Source organism: Buteo buteo, chromosome 3, assembly GCF_964188355.1.
Source record: "Buteo buteo chromosome 3, bButBut1.hap1.1, whole genome shotgun sequence".
Classification (NCBI taxonomy): Eukaryota; Metazoa; Chordata; class Aves; order Accipitriformes; family Accipitridae; genus Buteo; species Buteo buteo.
The window spans coordinates 34,322,971-34,338,825 of record NC_134173.1 but is presented as its reverse complement, the minus strand read 5'-3'; the positions used below and the strand labels follow the sequence as shown (position 1 = coordinate 34,338,825).

Here is a 15,855-nt window from a genome sequence, read left to right as displayed (position 1 = left end):
TGAAGGTGTTGCTCCTGGCAGTGTTCTAGAATGGAAAAGTGCAAGCATGCCCTTGCCCTCTATCTGCTCCCTGCTTTGTTGGCTGTTAAGCAAGGAATCATCAAAAACATTCTGATATGTCTATATGAGTGACCATCTAAAAACCAAAGAGGAGTTGTCTATGGAGAGGATGATAATGAATCAGCCTTAGCATAACTGTACTTACCTGAACACTCTGTGTGTATGTTTTAACTTTCTGATTTTTATGGAGGTGAAAATACACTAAACTGTACAAAATAAATTCTTCTTCTCCCAGCCTTATACACTGAGCATGACGTCCTATGGTCTGGAATACCCCTTGGGTCAGTTGGGGTCAGCTGTCCCAGCTGTGTCCCCTCCCAACCCCTTGTGCCCCCCCAGCCTCCTCGCTGGTGGGGTGGGGTGAGAAGCAGAAAAGGCCTTCACCCTGTGTCAGCACTGCTCAGCAGGAACAAAAACACCCCTGTGTTATCAACACTGTTTTCAGCACAAATCCAAAACACAGCCCCATACTAGCTACCGTGAAGAATTAACTCTATCCCAGCCAAAACCAGCACATGAACGTGACCCAAACCCATGTTTCTTCACTCTTGCCTTAGGTGAAAAAAAATAAAAACAAACAATTTGACAGGCTTGTTAGGTCCATTTTATTCGCTGCAGGGATTCAGCCTGCAGCATGTGGGCTAAAGCATGAGCTAAAGCATTTGAAAAAACACAGTTCAATAAACTCTGAACAGTCTCTTGAAATCAAAACTTACTAAGTGGATTAGATATAAGAGGAGCTACATAAAATGCAGCCCATTGAAGAGAAAAGGATCCTCTGTTTTCCACAAGCTTCATCATGATATCTTCAAGAATATATTAATATGAGGCAGCAGTAGTGCTGCTAGGATCCCAAGATGCAGCTATCAAGTAACATCTGCCAAAAAGGGACTTGCTTCATTACCTTCAAACCTCTCCATTGCTCATTAGGTCTCAGCAGATGGGGATTCAGTATTCTGGAGTCAGTCATTCTGTATGAAGTGGTTTGTTCATGACACTGATGAACAATTATCTACCTGTACAGTTGGGACTTCATGCTGTTGATTTCAACTCAGTGTCAGTACAGGGCACAACTTGAGCATTTTATGGTAAGAATAATTGAAAGACAAAAGGTCAGTTTGGCTAACTACATGAATGAGATTGAAAGTTTTCTATAATAATCCGTTAATTTCCCCATAACAGAATCTATTATTATAAACCCTCATAAGGTTTTACTACAAGTTTTTATTTATTTTACTTTTTCAAGTACTGAAAAATACTAATTATAAATTAAAAAATATTGTTCCAACCCATCTAGTGGAAGATAAACTGTTGTGCATAATAACTGTTGTATTTCTGCTGGCTGATAAATGTTTGATGGTTTGTTAGAAAACTAATTGTCAGTTTAATCAGGAGAATGACAGTAATAACTCACTTAAATATTTGCATTGTCACCTGCAAAGGCAGCTGTAAACATGATTAATTCTAAATCCTGCATATAGTCTATGGGTACAAATACATGGCAATCCCCTTGAAACAAATTCCCAATCTCTATTGAAATGTTTCTTTTCTATTTTTTATTGTTCACCATCCTTGTTGTAAATGGAATAAACCAAAACATTGTCCCCTCGGTCATGTGAGTGATTCATCCGTGAGGTATTATATTGATGACTCTATGTAGGATCAGAATTTAAAAGTGATTAAACCCCTTGAATGATAATTTCAGCCATCTTTTTTTTCCACATCTTTCAAGTAAATCAAACCACACAGACAAATATGGGAATGATACATGTCTATACACACATGCATGTACACATACACATATATCTATTTATATACTCACACTAGAAACACACAGTGGAAAATATAAAACCAAAACCAAAACCAAAACCAAACCAAGTTAAAATAATTTCCTCTAAAATTAATAATATTCATATTTTATGACCAGGTGCTGTCTTGCTGTCTTTGCTGAATTCTCAGTGAACTGTATTTTCGTTGACTTCAGCAGGAAAATGCCTCTAAGAAGACTTCCGAAGATAACTCTGAGGTATCTGAGCCACCATGGACAGCAGGAGGCAAGCAAACTTTTTCACTGAAAATGTGGGTATGACATAATTGTGAACTTCATTTTGGGAAATATGCTGGTGTACTTCATTAACTGCAGCAGTACATTGAAATTTTTCAGGTCCTTTGTTGGCCATAGTGAAGGAAGTGGAGAAGGAGGCTGTGCCAAAAGCCACATTAACCCTTCATAGTGTGACTGACCAGTGGTTTCTTTCAATAGCAGAGGGATTTGCATACTCATTTATGCACCTTTTCAGGAACTTTTCAACTGACTGCATAGGGAAAAGTAGGGTAAGTCTTCCCTTCTCTTACAGTACAATGAGAATTGAGGCCAATTTATGAAAAATGAAGCTGCCAGCTTCCTTGTTTTCCAACTTGCTTGGAGAACCTACAGTAAAAATCTTGCTTTGCAGTTCTACTCTGAGCACATTCTCAATACAAAGAATTTTTTTTTAATTTCTTTTTTCCCCCTTATATCCTCATTTAGCCAACCCTGATGCTTCTGCGATTGAAGAACAGATTTTGTGGTCTGAGGAGGAGAAACAAAACCTCTATTTAAGGTTCTGGAATTAAACAGATCCTTACAAATCTTGCTAATATAAAAGGAAGCAAGCAAGCAAGCAAGCAAGCAAATAAATAAATAAATAAATAAATGTCATTTTCCTTAAGAAACTCTAAGATGGACACAGGTTTTCAGTTTAAAGCATCTGGGAACCACAGGGAATTTGGGGACCACATCTTTCCGGTAAAAATTCACCCTTATAAACAGGGTATTTCTATATGGTCAGCTAGTATGCATATATAGGTACAAACGTATAGAAACACTTAAAAAGTAATGTTAGAGTCAAGTCTAAATAACTTGACCCTGAACATTTTTCTTCAGAAACATGATGGAAATTCTCCTCCCGTTCAGGCTTTAAGTTGGCAAGGAGCTCCCATACCATACCTTTCTTGAAGTTTCAAGGTCTATATAGTTCTTAGTATATATATTAAAAATAAAAAGGATTGTTTGTTGTGTACATTGATCGAGACAGATTTACCTCTTTTGCAAGTGAGGTAAAAAGCAGTATCAGCAGGAAAAATCAGTGTAAATCAGTAGCACAGAAAAAACATGCTGAAGCGGAATGGAAAGAAGATAGTGCAGGTTGGCAGATGGCAAGTCTTGCATTATCTTGGAGTGTGGAGGAGACCCATGTTTGACATCTCCTAGTGGAACACAGTAATTATTTGCTGAAAATTCCATCCTTCCTCTTTTCATAAATTATGCAAGAACTGTGTATAATTGCCCCATACAGTTGGCATGTAGGCTAAACAACGAGCATTTATGCATTGTCTTAACAAAGTGCAAGGAATGCATCCTTTGATCTTAGTGTATTATTCTTGGCTCCTTAGTGTATAATTCTTGGCATGTTATAGCCTTATAATGTTTCCAAAGTAGTGGAGTGACAACTCTTCTGCCTTAATGGTGAAGTCTAGTGAATCAAAGCTCTGCAGATTAGACATACTGCTTCAAGAGGAGAGAAGGATTTAATTTCATTACTAGTAACACTTTATAGCTATGCCATTTTAAGGGTGGCAGTACAAGCCATAAACTGACTTCCACAAGCATCAAGAAGCAGGGTGTGTTTTTCTAGGCAAGAAGTGTGTAGTAGTGTATTGGCAAGATCTGCTATTTTGGTTTCTTCTGCACTAGTATGCTATATTGTTCCATATGCCGAAGGATGGAATGTTGCTGGACTGACTGCAAGACCAAGGTCAAATATAAAGGCTAAATTCAACATTTCTTCAGGACAGTGAAAGGGTGTGAATGTCAGTAGATTCTGGTGATTTCTGCTGCAAAATAACAGGTGTGCATTCCATCACCTTTTCTAAAGAAGTTTACCTCTGTAATGGTAGTAGAATATTTTTTGAGTGTGTGTACTCCTTCTCTTCAGGAATAATTTAAAATATATACAATGTATTTGTGCACATTTGAAAACTGACCCTCTTGAATAGCAGAGACATCTTATGCATACTTGCATAAAAGTGGAACATCAATATTTCTGTGTTTAATTTACTTTTGCTGAAAAAGCTTATCTAAAATACAATACTTACTTGGTAGCTCTCAGCTGCTGTTTCCCTCAAGTTAGACAACAGGTTGCTGAACACTGTTAGTTTAAAGCATGGTCTTCTCTGGCAAAGGTGAAGCAGAAAAGCTGTTCTTATTTCCCATCTGCATGCCAAAAGTCATTTATAGCAGCAGTTTAAAATTTTTTTAAACATTTAGTTAAACGTTTTTAATCAATTTTTATTATGAAATAAAGTATATTTTGATTAAAATGCAGGCTGTGAGCTCTGGCAGTTTTATCGGCAATTTGTGACACTTGCCTTCTTTTTTTGTCCCATGGCTAGCCTGTTTCATGTATAATTTATTGTGAAAAAACACTGGCCAGACTTATTGTCTATAAATACCAGCCCATTAGAAATGTGTCTGAGGTGTAGCGTTTTAATGGTTGCATAATGTTCTTGGTCTTGGAGTTAATGGAATAGTAAACAACTTTTTGCTTGCAAAAGCAGTGAAGCGGAAGTGCTCCTCCATAAAATCAGTTTATTGTAGATGTATGGATATTTCATGACAAGAAAATAATTTGTATCTACTTACAGACAAATATGAATTCTTCTCACCTCAGACATATGAATGTTCTTGAAGGTGTTAGGCTCATCTTATGATGAACAGGATTTGGCTGTGTACACTCACTGCATAAAGAAGAGTAAAGGTTGTCACTGTAGTGAGTCTCCTTATGAAACTGTAAGTAGTGCCAGTAGAGATATGAATTAGTTTTTGATAAATACAGATGGCTTCATTCCCATACATGGAGTATGGAAAAAACCACTTCCAGCATATGAGTAGGAGGTAGATAATTATGCAGCACTCGAGAAAAATCCATAGTTTATAAAAAGAACCTAATGTCATCTACTGGCTTTTGCCATGTCTTAATTACAGAGCTGCAAAGTTACGATGAACTGTAAAATGAGCACAGTGAAAAGTCAGATGTGCTAAAGAGATCATTCCAACTGAGACAGCAGTTAAAAGGAAGAAAGAGTGGGCTTACTTGCCTTTTAAAAGGCACCTTGCCTTTCTTTTATTTAAATAAAAATTATTATAACCAAAGCAAAAGAAAAAAAATCTGGAATGACTTCCACATCTCTCAAGCAGAAATTCCATCAGAAGAATGTTCACAAACTCTCTGTATTTCTCTGTGCTTTGAGAACCACTTTATCTGGTCTAGATCATATCAAATAGATGTTCATCTCATCCTTTGTTTTCATAGAATCACAGAATCACAGAATGGCTGAGGTTGGAAGGAAGCTCTGGAGGTTATCTGGTCAACCCCTCCTGCTCAAGCAGGACCATCCAGAGCCACTTGCCCAGGACCATGTCCAAAGGGCTTTTGAATGTCTCCAAGGATAGAGAGTCCACAACCTCCCTGGACAACCTGTGCCAGTGCTTGGTCACCCTCACAGTCAAAGAGTGTTTCCTGATGTCCAGAGGGAACCTCCCAGGTTTCAGTTTGTGCCTGCTGCACCTTGCCCTGTCACTGGGCACCACTGAAAGGAGCCTGGCTCTGACTTCTTTGCAGCTAAATATCTACAGGTATTTATATACATTGATAGGATTCCCCCCGGCCTTCTTTTCTCTAGCAGTCCCAGTTCTCTCAGCCTTTCCTCACAGGAGAGATGCTCCAGTCCCTTAATCAACTTAGTGGCCCTTTGCTGGACTCTCTCCAGTAGCTTCACATCTCTCATGTACTAGAGAGACGAGAAATGGACACAAAACTGCTCCAGGTGTGGCCGCACCAGTGCCAAGGAGAGGGGAAGGATCACCTCCCTCAACCTGTTGGCAGTACTTTGTCTAGTGCAGCCCAGGACACCATTAGTCATCTTTGCTGCAAGGGCACATTGATGGCTCATGTTCAACTTGGTGTCCACCAGGACCCACAGGTCCCTTTCTGCAAGGCTGCTTTCCAGCTGTTCAGCCCTCAGTATGTACTGGTGAATGCAAAGGTTACAGCCTTTAGAATCATAGAATCATTTAGGTTGGAAAAGACCTTTAAGATCATCGAGTCCAACCATCAACCATGCCCACTAAACCATGTTCTGGAGTACCTTATCTATGCACTTTTTGAGTACCTCCAGGGATGGTGACTCAACCACTTCCCTAGGCAGCCTGTTCCAATGCCTGACAACCCTTTCAGTAAAGAAGTTTTTTCTAATATCCAATCTAAACCTCTCCTGGTGCAACTTGAGGCCATTTCCTCTCATCCTATCTCCAACCACCTGATAGAAAAGACCAGCACCCACCTCACTACAACCTCCTTTCAGGTAGTTGTAGAGAGCGATAAGGTCTCCCCTCAGCCTCCTTTTCTCCAGGCTAAACAACCCCAGTTGCCTCAGCCGCTCCTCATAAGACTTGTTCTCTAGACCCTTCACCAGCTTCATTGCTATTTGTTGGACACGCTCCAGCGCCTCAATGTCTTTCCTGCAGTGAGGGTCCCAAAACTGAACACAGCACTCGAGGTGCGGCCTCACCAGTGCCGAGTTGTCCTGGTTTCAGCTGGGATAGAGTTAACTGTCTTCCTAGTAGCTGGTACAGTGCTATGTTTTGAGTTCAGTATGAGAAGAATGTTGATAACACGGATGTTTTCCGTTGTTGCTCAGTAGTGTTTAGACTATAGTCAAGGATTTTTCATCTTCTCATGCCCAGCCAGGGCACCTGACCCAAACTGGCCAACAGTGTATTCCATACCACGTGACATCCCATCTAGTTTAGGAACTGGGAAGGGGGGTGCAGGGAATCGTCGCTCAGGGACTGGCGGGTTGTCGGTCGGCGGGTGGTGAGCAATTGCCCTGCGCGTCATTTGTACATTCCAATCCTTTTATTATTGCTGTTGTCATTTTATTAGTGTTATCATTATCATTATTAGTTTCTTCTTTTCTGTTCTATTAAACCGTTCTTATCTCAACCCACGAGTTTTACTTCTTTTCCTGATTTTCTCCCCCATCCCACTGGGTGGGGGGAGAAGTGAGTGAGTGGCTGTGTGGTGCTTAGTTGCTGGCTGGGGTTAAACCACAACACGAGTACAGGGGAATGATCACTTCTCTGCTCCTGCTGGCCACCCTATTTCTGATACAGGCCAGGATGCTGTTGGCCTTCTTGGCCACCTGGGCACACTGCTGGCTCATATTCCACCAGCTGTCAACCAGCACCCCCAAGCAGCTTTCCAGCCACTCTTCCCCAAGCCTGTAGCGCTGCATGGGGTTGTTGTGAACCAAGTGCAGGACCTGGCACTTGGTCTTGTTGAACTTCAGTGCATATTCCAGTGAATATTCCAAAACCCTTCAAGCAATCTATTCCAGAAAATCCTTAAGATTAGATGTTGTTTTCTTTTCCCATGTACCTTTTGAGATAATTTTTTTAATGCCCTCTCACATTTTGAGATGGATTTCTCTCCACATTTTAGCAGTCATTTGAAATATTTCTATGTTTATCACATCCTTTCTCAAGCTTCTGTGCAAACTAAGTAATACTAATTTTCCCAATATTTTCTAATGAGTCATATTTCCTAGCTCACAATCTACATCATTTTCTGATAACTTTTGCGGGTTTTTTTTCTTCTTGACTTTCTCTCTTGGATCACACCTTTCTTGAAGTTTTAGTGTTATTAGTCGAAGCTATAGTTGTTGCAGAGTGAAGAATTAACTTCTATGTCTTGCCTAAATCATTCTAGTTTAGATATCTCAGTGTGACATTTATTTATTTGTTTGTTTGTTTGTTTGTTTATTACAATAATATGATCCTTGATTAATTTCCAATTTGTGATCTGTTATAACTCTCTGGATTTGTGTTAAAAACAACAGCTGATAGGTTTTGATTTTGTACTTAAATGGTTGATTATTCCTAATAAATTTAGTATTCTACACTCCAGTTGCAGGTCCAAAAGTTGAGCAACTTCTTGGCAAAATCATTAAGGTACCTGATACATCTCCTTACACAGTCATTGGCAACTTTGCTAAAATTGCCATTGGAAATTCTTCTGTTTCCATATCCACTTCACACTAATTTCACTTAGTCCTATGCTTGCCTTCTTGAGCTTTGTACCATTTCAGAAGTTTTTCCTCCTTGTATCCCTCAGCCCTGCATTAGAGATGAGCAGCAATTCACAAAGGAGATGACTACTACCTTCTGAGCTGGTGAAACTACACAGCTACTGCATCAGCTTTTAGAAGGGCTGATATTTACGAGCCTCCTGCTTTTGGGCCATCCGTGAGGCTTTTGAAAAAGTCCTCCTTTCTCTATTCAGTGGAATTTGAAGAGCTTGTGATACATCAATATGTCTAATATTTCAGTAAAATAGTTTAGTGGGCTAAATAAAGCAGAGCCCAAGCAAGATAGGGATCAAATTATCCAGTAAAGGAAGCTATTTATTGGCTACCAAATTTTAGCAACCTCACCATCTCTTTCTAAGTCTTCAAGAAGCACCTGAAAATATACCTATGTTAGGAAACTTCATGAAATAATTGCTATCAATGCAATTAACCTCCTTAGCTGCAGCATCAGATTCAATGTCAAAAGTCTTCAGTGCAGTTGATAAAAGTGAGCTGCAAGAGTTGCTTCTGAATTGAACTCATCAGTTCTGCCAGTTCGCTATCTAGTTGTTAAAGAGAACCTTTTTTCTCTGTGACAATGTAATTTTAGGGGAGAAAAAAAAAATCTGTATGAGAAATTGTACTTTTTCTACAGATAAGTTTGCATTGGTTTCATAAACATGTTTTTATTACAGCTCTGAAGCTAGATGCTGATGTACAAAGGTATTAGTTGGGCTGGACTGGAGGATAATCAGTCCTGTTAGATCTCTGTATTAGAGACTATCACAGAACTGTTATTCTTGATCAGAGAAGATTATATTTTTATAAAAGTATTCTGAGTTCTAAAATAATGTAAGACTTGTTTTGGACTTCGGTTTTTAAAACAAAAACCCCTTCATGCTTATATGAATTTTGTCATTTTTATTTACTGTATGTTAGGAGTATGCCTATCTCTGAAATATCAGTGAAAAAATTAACTGAGATAATCAAGTTTACTTTAATAAAAATAAATTTTCAAAGGAATTGGGGACTTTTCATGTTCAGCTGGGAATACGCAAAAAAGTACTTTGAGAAGAAAGGAGAATGGAAGGCAAGTGAAATAGAATTACATAGAACTTAATGTGCATAAATTACATGTGCTGCAATGGAAAAAGGACAAATAACTGAACCATAAAATTGGCAGATTCATCAAATAATATCCCTTTCAAGCTATTATTTTCAGATTTTTTTTCAGTCTCATGAAATGTAAAATTTTCTTTTGTTGGCAATAAAGGCCCTTGGTGCTTGGAAGTACAGTTAAGTGCAAAAAATGCACACTAAGGTGAATTTAATTTATGCTGTGTTTACTTTATTGGTACTACAATAGCAGAAGAATGAAAAACTAAATTTTCTTGGCAGTCTAAAAGGTTTAATGGGGTAAAATCAGAAGGACAGGACTCCTCTTCCCCCCCTCCCCCCCATTCCTCTTCTTTCAACTGGTGTGAAATATGTTTGACTCCAGTAAGACTTGCATCCAGACCAGGTACGTGACAGGGATATAAACAGAAACATTATCATGTGGTTGTGAAAGAGGTGCTGTTACTAAAAGCCATCTGTGTAATTATCTACTGAAAAAAACTCTAAAAGAAATTTATTCCTAAAATTAAAAAAAAGCTATACAGCATTAAAATACCAGTAAAAATGTATTATTAAAACAAATTACTATAAAAGAAGCTGTTGTATTGCACTGAGTGAAATATTTCCAAACACATTGCTTAAATTTTTATAATACTATTTTTTCTGAAAATATATGTCAGTTAGTGAAGGTATAAGGAATGCAAGTTACATTTACATTACCTTACATTGTAGTTTAGTACATCTGTTGCTTCTTTCTCTAGCTTTTGAATCATGGTGGTTACAGTATTTCAGAGATTATCATGGTCTGATGAACTTAACTAAAAGTTACCACTTTTAGTGGTACCACCATTTTAGTTTACCACCATTAATGGTTTTATATGAATAAGCAGATTTAATAATTTGTTGTAGTCAGTTTGAAAACTGTGTAAATAATGTAAAGATATTTTCCCAATTCCACATGCATAATTCCCGTTGATGCCAAGGACAACGTGGCATTTAGAGTATATGCTTTAATCTCTAGTGGCTCTTTTAGTTTTCATTGTAACATTAGACATATTTCAGCTGATCCTAATGTATTTTAAAAGACCATATATTGCCTTCTGATCTCTACTGGATCACAAAGCAAACCATGGAGTAGTCTCTTCTAACAGAAACATTAATCAGTGCGAGTTGTCTGAACTGATTTGTCAGGCCTGGCAGCTTTCCAAAGCACTAACTTTTCTATAGTTTCAGCTGCAATAACTTTTCGTTTATCATGTGTTTATTGCTTACTGAGATGTTTCAGGAGAAAATTATCTCTGAGGATGAAAATGAAGATGGTGCAAATAAAATAGTTATAAAATGCATATGAATTCTTAACAGAGCAGCTATAAATCACTTGTGATAAGAAATTAGTTACTGCATAGTATTCTCCAGTTCATTTTACCTCAGTTTTGCTTTCTATACAGCACATTGTTAACTGCATCGTGAATGAAATTCCTTTCCATTTTCTGTTTTTACTTTGTTGGGGAAGTATTTAAGTAATGCATAAGTGTGTGTTTATCTCCAAAATTGTTAATGGACCTGAAAAATGCTACTAGTTTTCTAAGTATCTCTAAACTGAGGAACTGCCTGGTTGCAAAGGTGTTAGATGATGTTACTGGAACTGTGTGAGAAAGAGACCTTATTGTTTCCTGGAAACAGGGCTGATGAAAGTCCAGCCTTTGCTATCAGTCAGTCAGGCATGTCTTTTGTTGGATCCTTTTGTTCAGGCTGGGGTGAATTATAGTGGGACTATGCTCTGGCAAGATGGGTCCATGTATGCTAACTACCTGACTTCTATAAACTCAGAATAATTAATTCCTGTTGTAGTGAACTAACTGATTTATGCTGTGTAGATCTTCCATAAATAGAGCTGAATCAGTGTCTAATGAGACATACAAGAATCCCTTCTTACGTGCTTGAAATCTTTTCTAAAGATTTTAATTAAGCTTTCACTTACAAAGTGTGTATGATTTTTTTAAAAAACATTTATATTCAGTATAAAGGAATTGGGATGCAGCTAGTTGTTACCTTATTAAAGAATACTTATTGTTCTTTTTAAAGCAAAAGTTAGACCAAACATTTACATTTTATTGTAAAGTTAGCTTTTTTTTAACACCTAGTTTTTTTGCTTGCTCTTTTTGAAGTAATGTTAAAATCACATAGATATTTCATACTAGTAACCAAAACCAGAGGGGTCTTCGGATAAGCACTGCCTTTTGAATTGAAGGTGCTGTTGAAGTTGGTTAACCTTGGTTAAAGTGACCTTGGCATGGCATAGCTCAGTGTATTTTTCTGTGTGATATATAGCTTTCTTGTATGCCATAAACAGTGTCTTGTTTAGCATGAAAATGAAGTTTTGCATTTTAAGAAAATACTTTTGGAAAAAACAGCAGAAGGACAACCAAAGTTTGGAAAAATTAAAAAAAAAAATAAAAGGGAGTGGGTGAGTGGGTGAGTGGGGCTAGTATTTTTAACCCCTTCAGAATTGCATCCAGACTAGCAAAATTCATTCAAACAACTTTGTCACTCACTAGTGTCATGAGTATCTTGTTTATAGTCCTAGGAAGGTTATTAACTAGTCTTTAGTAGAAATGAGATCTATTGCCACATGGCTAATTAATATTTCATTTGTATTTATTTATTTATAGAGGTGCTGTTTTTTTAATAAAAAGACTGCCATTGTGGTTTCTGGCTAGTGAACAAAGCTGTTTTGACTATCCGTTACAACATACTAATTGGATTTGACCCTTGTAATTGTAAAAAACAATAGATAATTCAAATTTATTATTTACTATAATTGTCTTCATTAATTATTTCTACTCATGGAGTTTTGTGTATTGCTTCACCAGAGCAGCTGAGAGCTGCCCTTCACAGTTCATTGCCTAAGACCTGTTACAGCATGCAACATTTTTGTAGCCATGTACAAATACAAAGTTTTCACAAGTGATTCATGGGCCCTGACCCTACCCAAGGGTGCCTCACCTGACCATGAAATACTACTTGAGGGAGGTGCAGGGCTCCAGTAAGTCTTTGGTCTGATCTGTCAGTGCTGTGGGAATGCCTAGGGTGCTCAAAATGGGACTTGTCGCCTGTGGTTAGGCATGAGAATCACACCTTGGCTATGTGAGGAAGAGCGTACCTTCAGTGGGTGAGTGTCACAAGTTTTATAACAGAAGAGGGGTAATACAAGGACCCAGGGCTACAAGGAACCTCCCAGAGGGTTGCCAGGCAGTATTTAGTATCTGAGCTCTCAGGTTCTTCCCTCTGTTGGGAAAGAACAGTCCCATGAGTTGTTCTTGTGAGAGCAGCCAGCTATAAAATGCTGATGTCTTTATCTAAAAAATGATAATAATTATGAATAAAAGAAGTAAAAGGCATCTAAATACAAGGAAATGTTCAGTTAGAAGTTTTCACTCAAATACTTTTGCTTTTCAACTTGCCAGGGAAAACTCAAAAATTTTTAATGAAAGTAGGCACTTTGTAGAAATAGCAGCCCCCCTGCCCCCTTCTTTTTCCAGTGAAAGACAGCACTGAGGGGAAAAAAATAATCTATTTTTGTGATATGACCACTAAATGTATTTTAATGTTTCTCTATGCCGTGTGCACATTCATTTTTCAGCTGTTTACACTGTATTTCTTTTTCACATACTTATTAACTACAGACAGTAAATTGTGTATTTTTTCCCTGTATAGGAATGCTTTGTTCCAGTGTAGCAGTAATTTCTCTATCCTATTTTTATGTTTTATTGATCCCTGCCTTCATCTTACTTTACCTGCTCTAACCTTATTGCTGCTCCTGAGGTCCTAAATGTGTCAGTCTGGACTGCAAAGGTTCATTTTTCTTCCAAGTTATGACCCCATCCAGAATTTAGCTGTAACTTCTACTTGTCTTTAAATCAGTGCTTCCAGTTAAAGAATACGTCCATGAAAAGCAGATGATACTTTCCAACACTGTGGAAAGTTACACATAGCTTAGTGTAGGTGCTTAGAAGAAACTGGGGGGGGGGGGGGGAACAAAACCAAAAACCCAATGGAAAAATATCTGGTACAAGAATAAATGATATATCTCTCCAATGCACTTTGCAACTAGCAAACAGAAAAACAGTAAATCAAATGACTTAAGATTGTCAAGTATTCCTTCAAATTTGACTTAATTGAAGTGTGTGTGTGTGTGTGTGTGATTAAGTCCAACAAATGTAGAAGAAAATACACCAAACACAGATCAGAGGTCTGGGACTCTGTCAAAACCAGTGAGAATCTTGCCTTTGATTTTAACCAGGCCAGGACTTAATTTCATTTCTTCTTTCTGGTTTTCCTTTAAGGCTTCCAAGAATCCATCATAATATCCTATGGCCCAGAAAATCAAGATTCAGTTTGACATATTGGCTTGAGTTCCACAGAAAATGTATCACGGCTGTTTCCTTTACAATCTCGAAGACTCACTTTAATGGGAAGAGCTTTTCTTCCAGCAAAACAATGCACAGAGAATAAAAATACCTTTTAAAAGATTTTCTGCCTGTCCTGTGCTAACTTTCAGAATTCTGTTATGATCATCGTACAGACTGGTGTAGATGATTAATAACGTTTTACTCATTTTGTCTTTGCCTTTCCCAGGATGCTAATAGCTTGTGTGCACGTGTCTAGGTTAAACAAGGCTTTACTGTAACTATACTTTAGCAGAAGCAGAATGTTTTCCTTCTTTCTTTCTTAATTAATTAGACCAGCTGAAAAAAGTGGGCAAGATACTAAATTTGGGCCGAAATTACATGAACTGTCTCTTGGTGACCCCTCCCGCAGGGTATGAGCACAAACATCCCATGGCTGGGTGGGTATTCTGACCATCATCATACCCTGGACTGTAATTCAGGTCTATTCCCTCGGTTCAAAGCCTTGTATTGTCCTCCTTCCTGTGGCAAGATGAAAAGTGACAAGAAAGAATAAAATCTTCCTAAAAACGTTGTGTGCTACAGCTATTTTGTCAGAAATTAAATTGTCCCCTCCCAGCCTGCCTTATCAGTTTAGATTAGTATTGCTGGATGGTAAGGTAGTGCTCAGTAACATGGTAGTGATCCTGCAGCCTAGGCCCAGCGACTGGGGGACTGAGTGATGAAAAATAGTCTTATATGGGGTAGCAGTGTGTGTCTGTCCTTTAGCAACTGACTGATACCTGCCCAGATCTGTGCTGGCAGGTTTTTTTGCTATCTTGAGTCTCTCTGAGAACACTCAGTACACTACAAGAAGTCGAACATGTTTTGGGATGAGAATTTCCATGAGGTTGATTTGTGTTACATAACCCTCAGGCATTTTCTTAAAACCTTGTGTTGCTACTTCAGTATTTACAGCTTCAGTTTCTCTGTCTCAAAACTTAATTATTTTGCTTGTTGCTCATGATGAATACTTCTAGCACTATGCTAAAACTATACATAACTGTAACCCAGCTGCCCTATGCTCAAAAGCTGAACTACTGAAAAATCAATGCTATCATTAATTACACAAATATGTGCCATTAAAGTTGTTTATCACCCCACTTTTCTGTGAATTGCATTCTTAATTAGGCATGTAGCCCCAGTGTTCTAACAACACTAAACATGATCACTTCAAACTAAAAGCAAATTGCATTATAAAATTATATGAAAATGGTAATTAGTGCTACAGAGTTCTTTCTCAAAATTTTGACATATAGATCAATTTTTAAAAATATTGGTCTCTGTGTTGAATGATATATTCCATACATATATTTCTGATGCATCTATTCTTCTTTCTGATAGGATTTGTACCGTAGATACCCCTTGTCTTTGAAACTACAAAAGACATTGTAAATCACAGAATCACAGAATGTCTGCAGGACATCTGGTCCAACCCCTCTGCTCAAGCCGGGCCACCTAGATCCAGCTGCCCAGGACCATGTCCAGACAGCTTTTGGATATCTCCAAGGATGAACACTCCACTGCCTCTGTGGGCAACCTGTGCCGGTGCTTGGTCACCCACACACAGTGTTTCCTGATGTCCAGAGGGAACCTCCCAGGTTTCAGTTTGTGCCCGTTGCTTCTGGTGCTGTCACTGGGCACCACTGAGAAGATCCTGGCTCTGACTTCTTTGCAGCTAAATATCTACAGGTATTTATATACATTGATGAGATCCTCCCCTGAGCTTTCTCTTTTCTGGGCTAAACAGTCCCAGTAAATCACAGCTGCTTAAATGCAATTGAATTTGAATGGCTATCTGTTGCATAGGGACTTTACATAATTGTATAAATGTGTTTGTATTGTATACATGTATGTATGTATGTATAATTGTATACATATGTATAGAAATGCATTTTTAATATAGCTTTATATAATATGTATATATAGATATGCAGATATGCAGATGTGCAGTTGGTTCTGTAAGTGAAACACTGAAGTATGGCTAGAGTTGAGCTTAGAAATCACATATTTTCCAGAATTCTTGATAAACCAATATTTGATTCAGAGGTATTTTGTATGA

At 38.0% G+C, this 15,855-nt stretch overlaps 1 long non-coding RNA gene across 1 annotated transcript; it reads left to right on the top strand.

Moving 5' to 3' along the window:
* Positions 1-2,069: 2,069 nt before the first annotated feature.
* On the top strand, positions 2,070-15,151 carry LOC142029466 (uncharacterized). Its single transcript, XR_012649933.1, has 3 exons — positions 2,070-2,139; positions 2,225-2,394; positions 15,138-15,151. It is a non-coding gene; the product is annotated as an uncharacterized LOC142029466 (long non-coding RNA).
* The last annotated feature ends 704 nt before the right edge of the window (positions 15,152-15,855 follow it).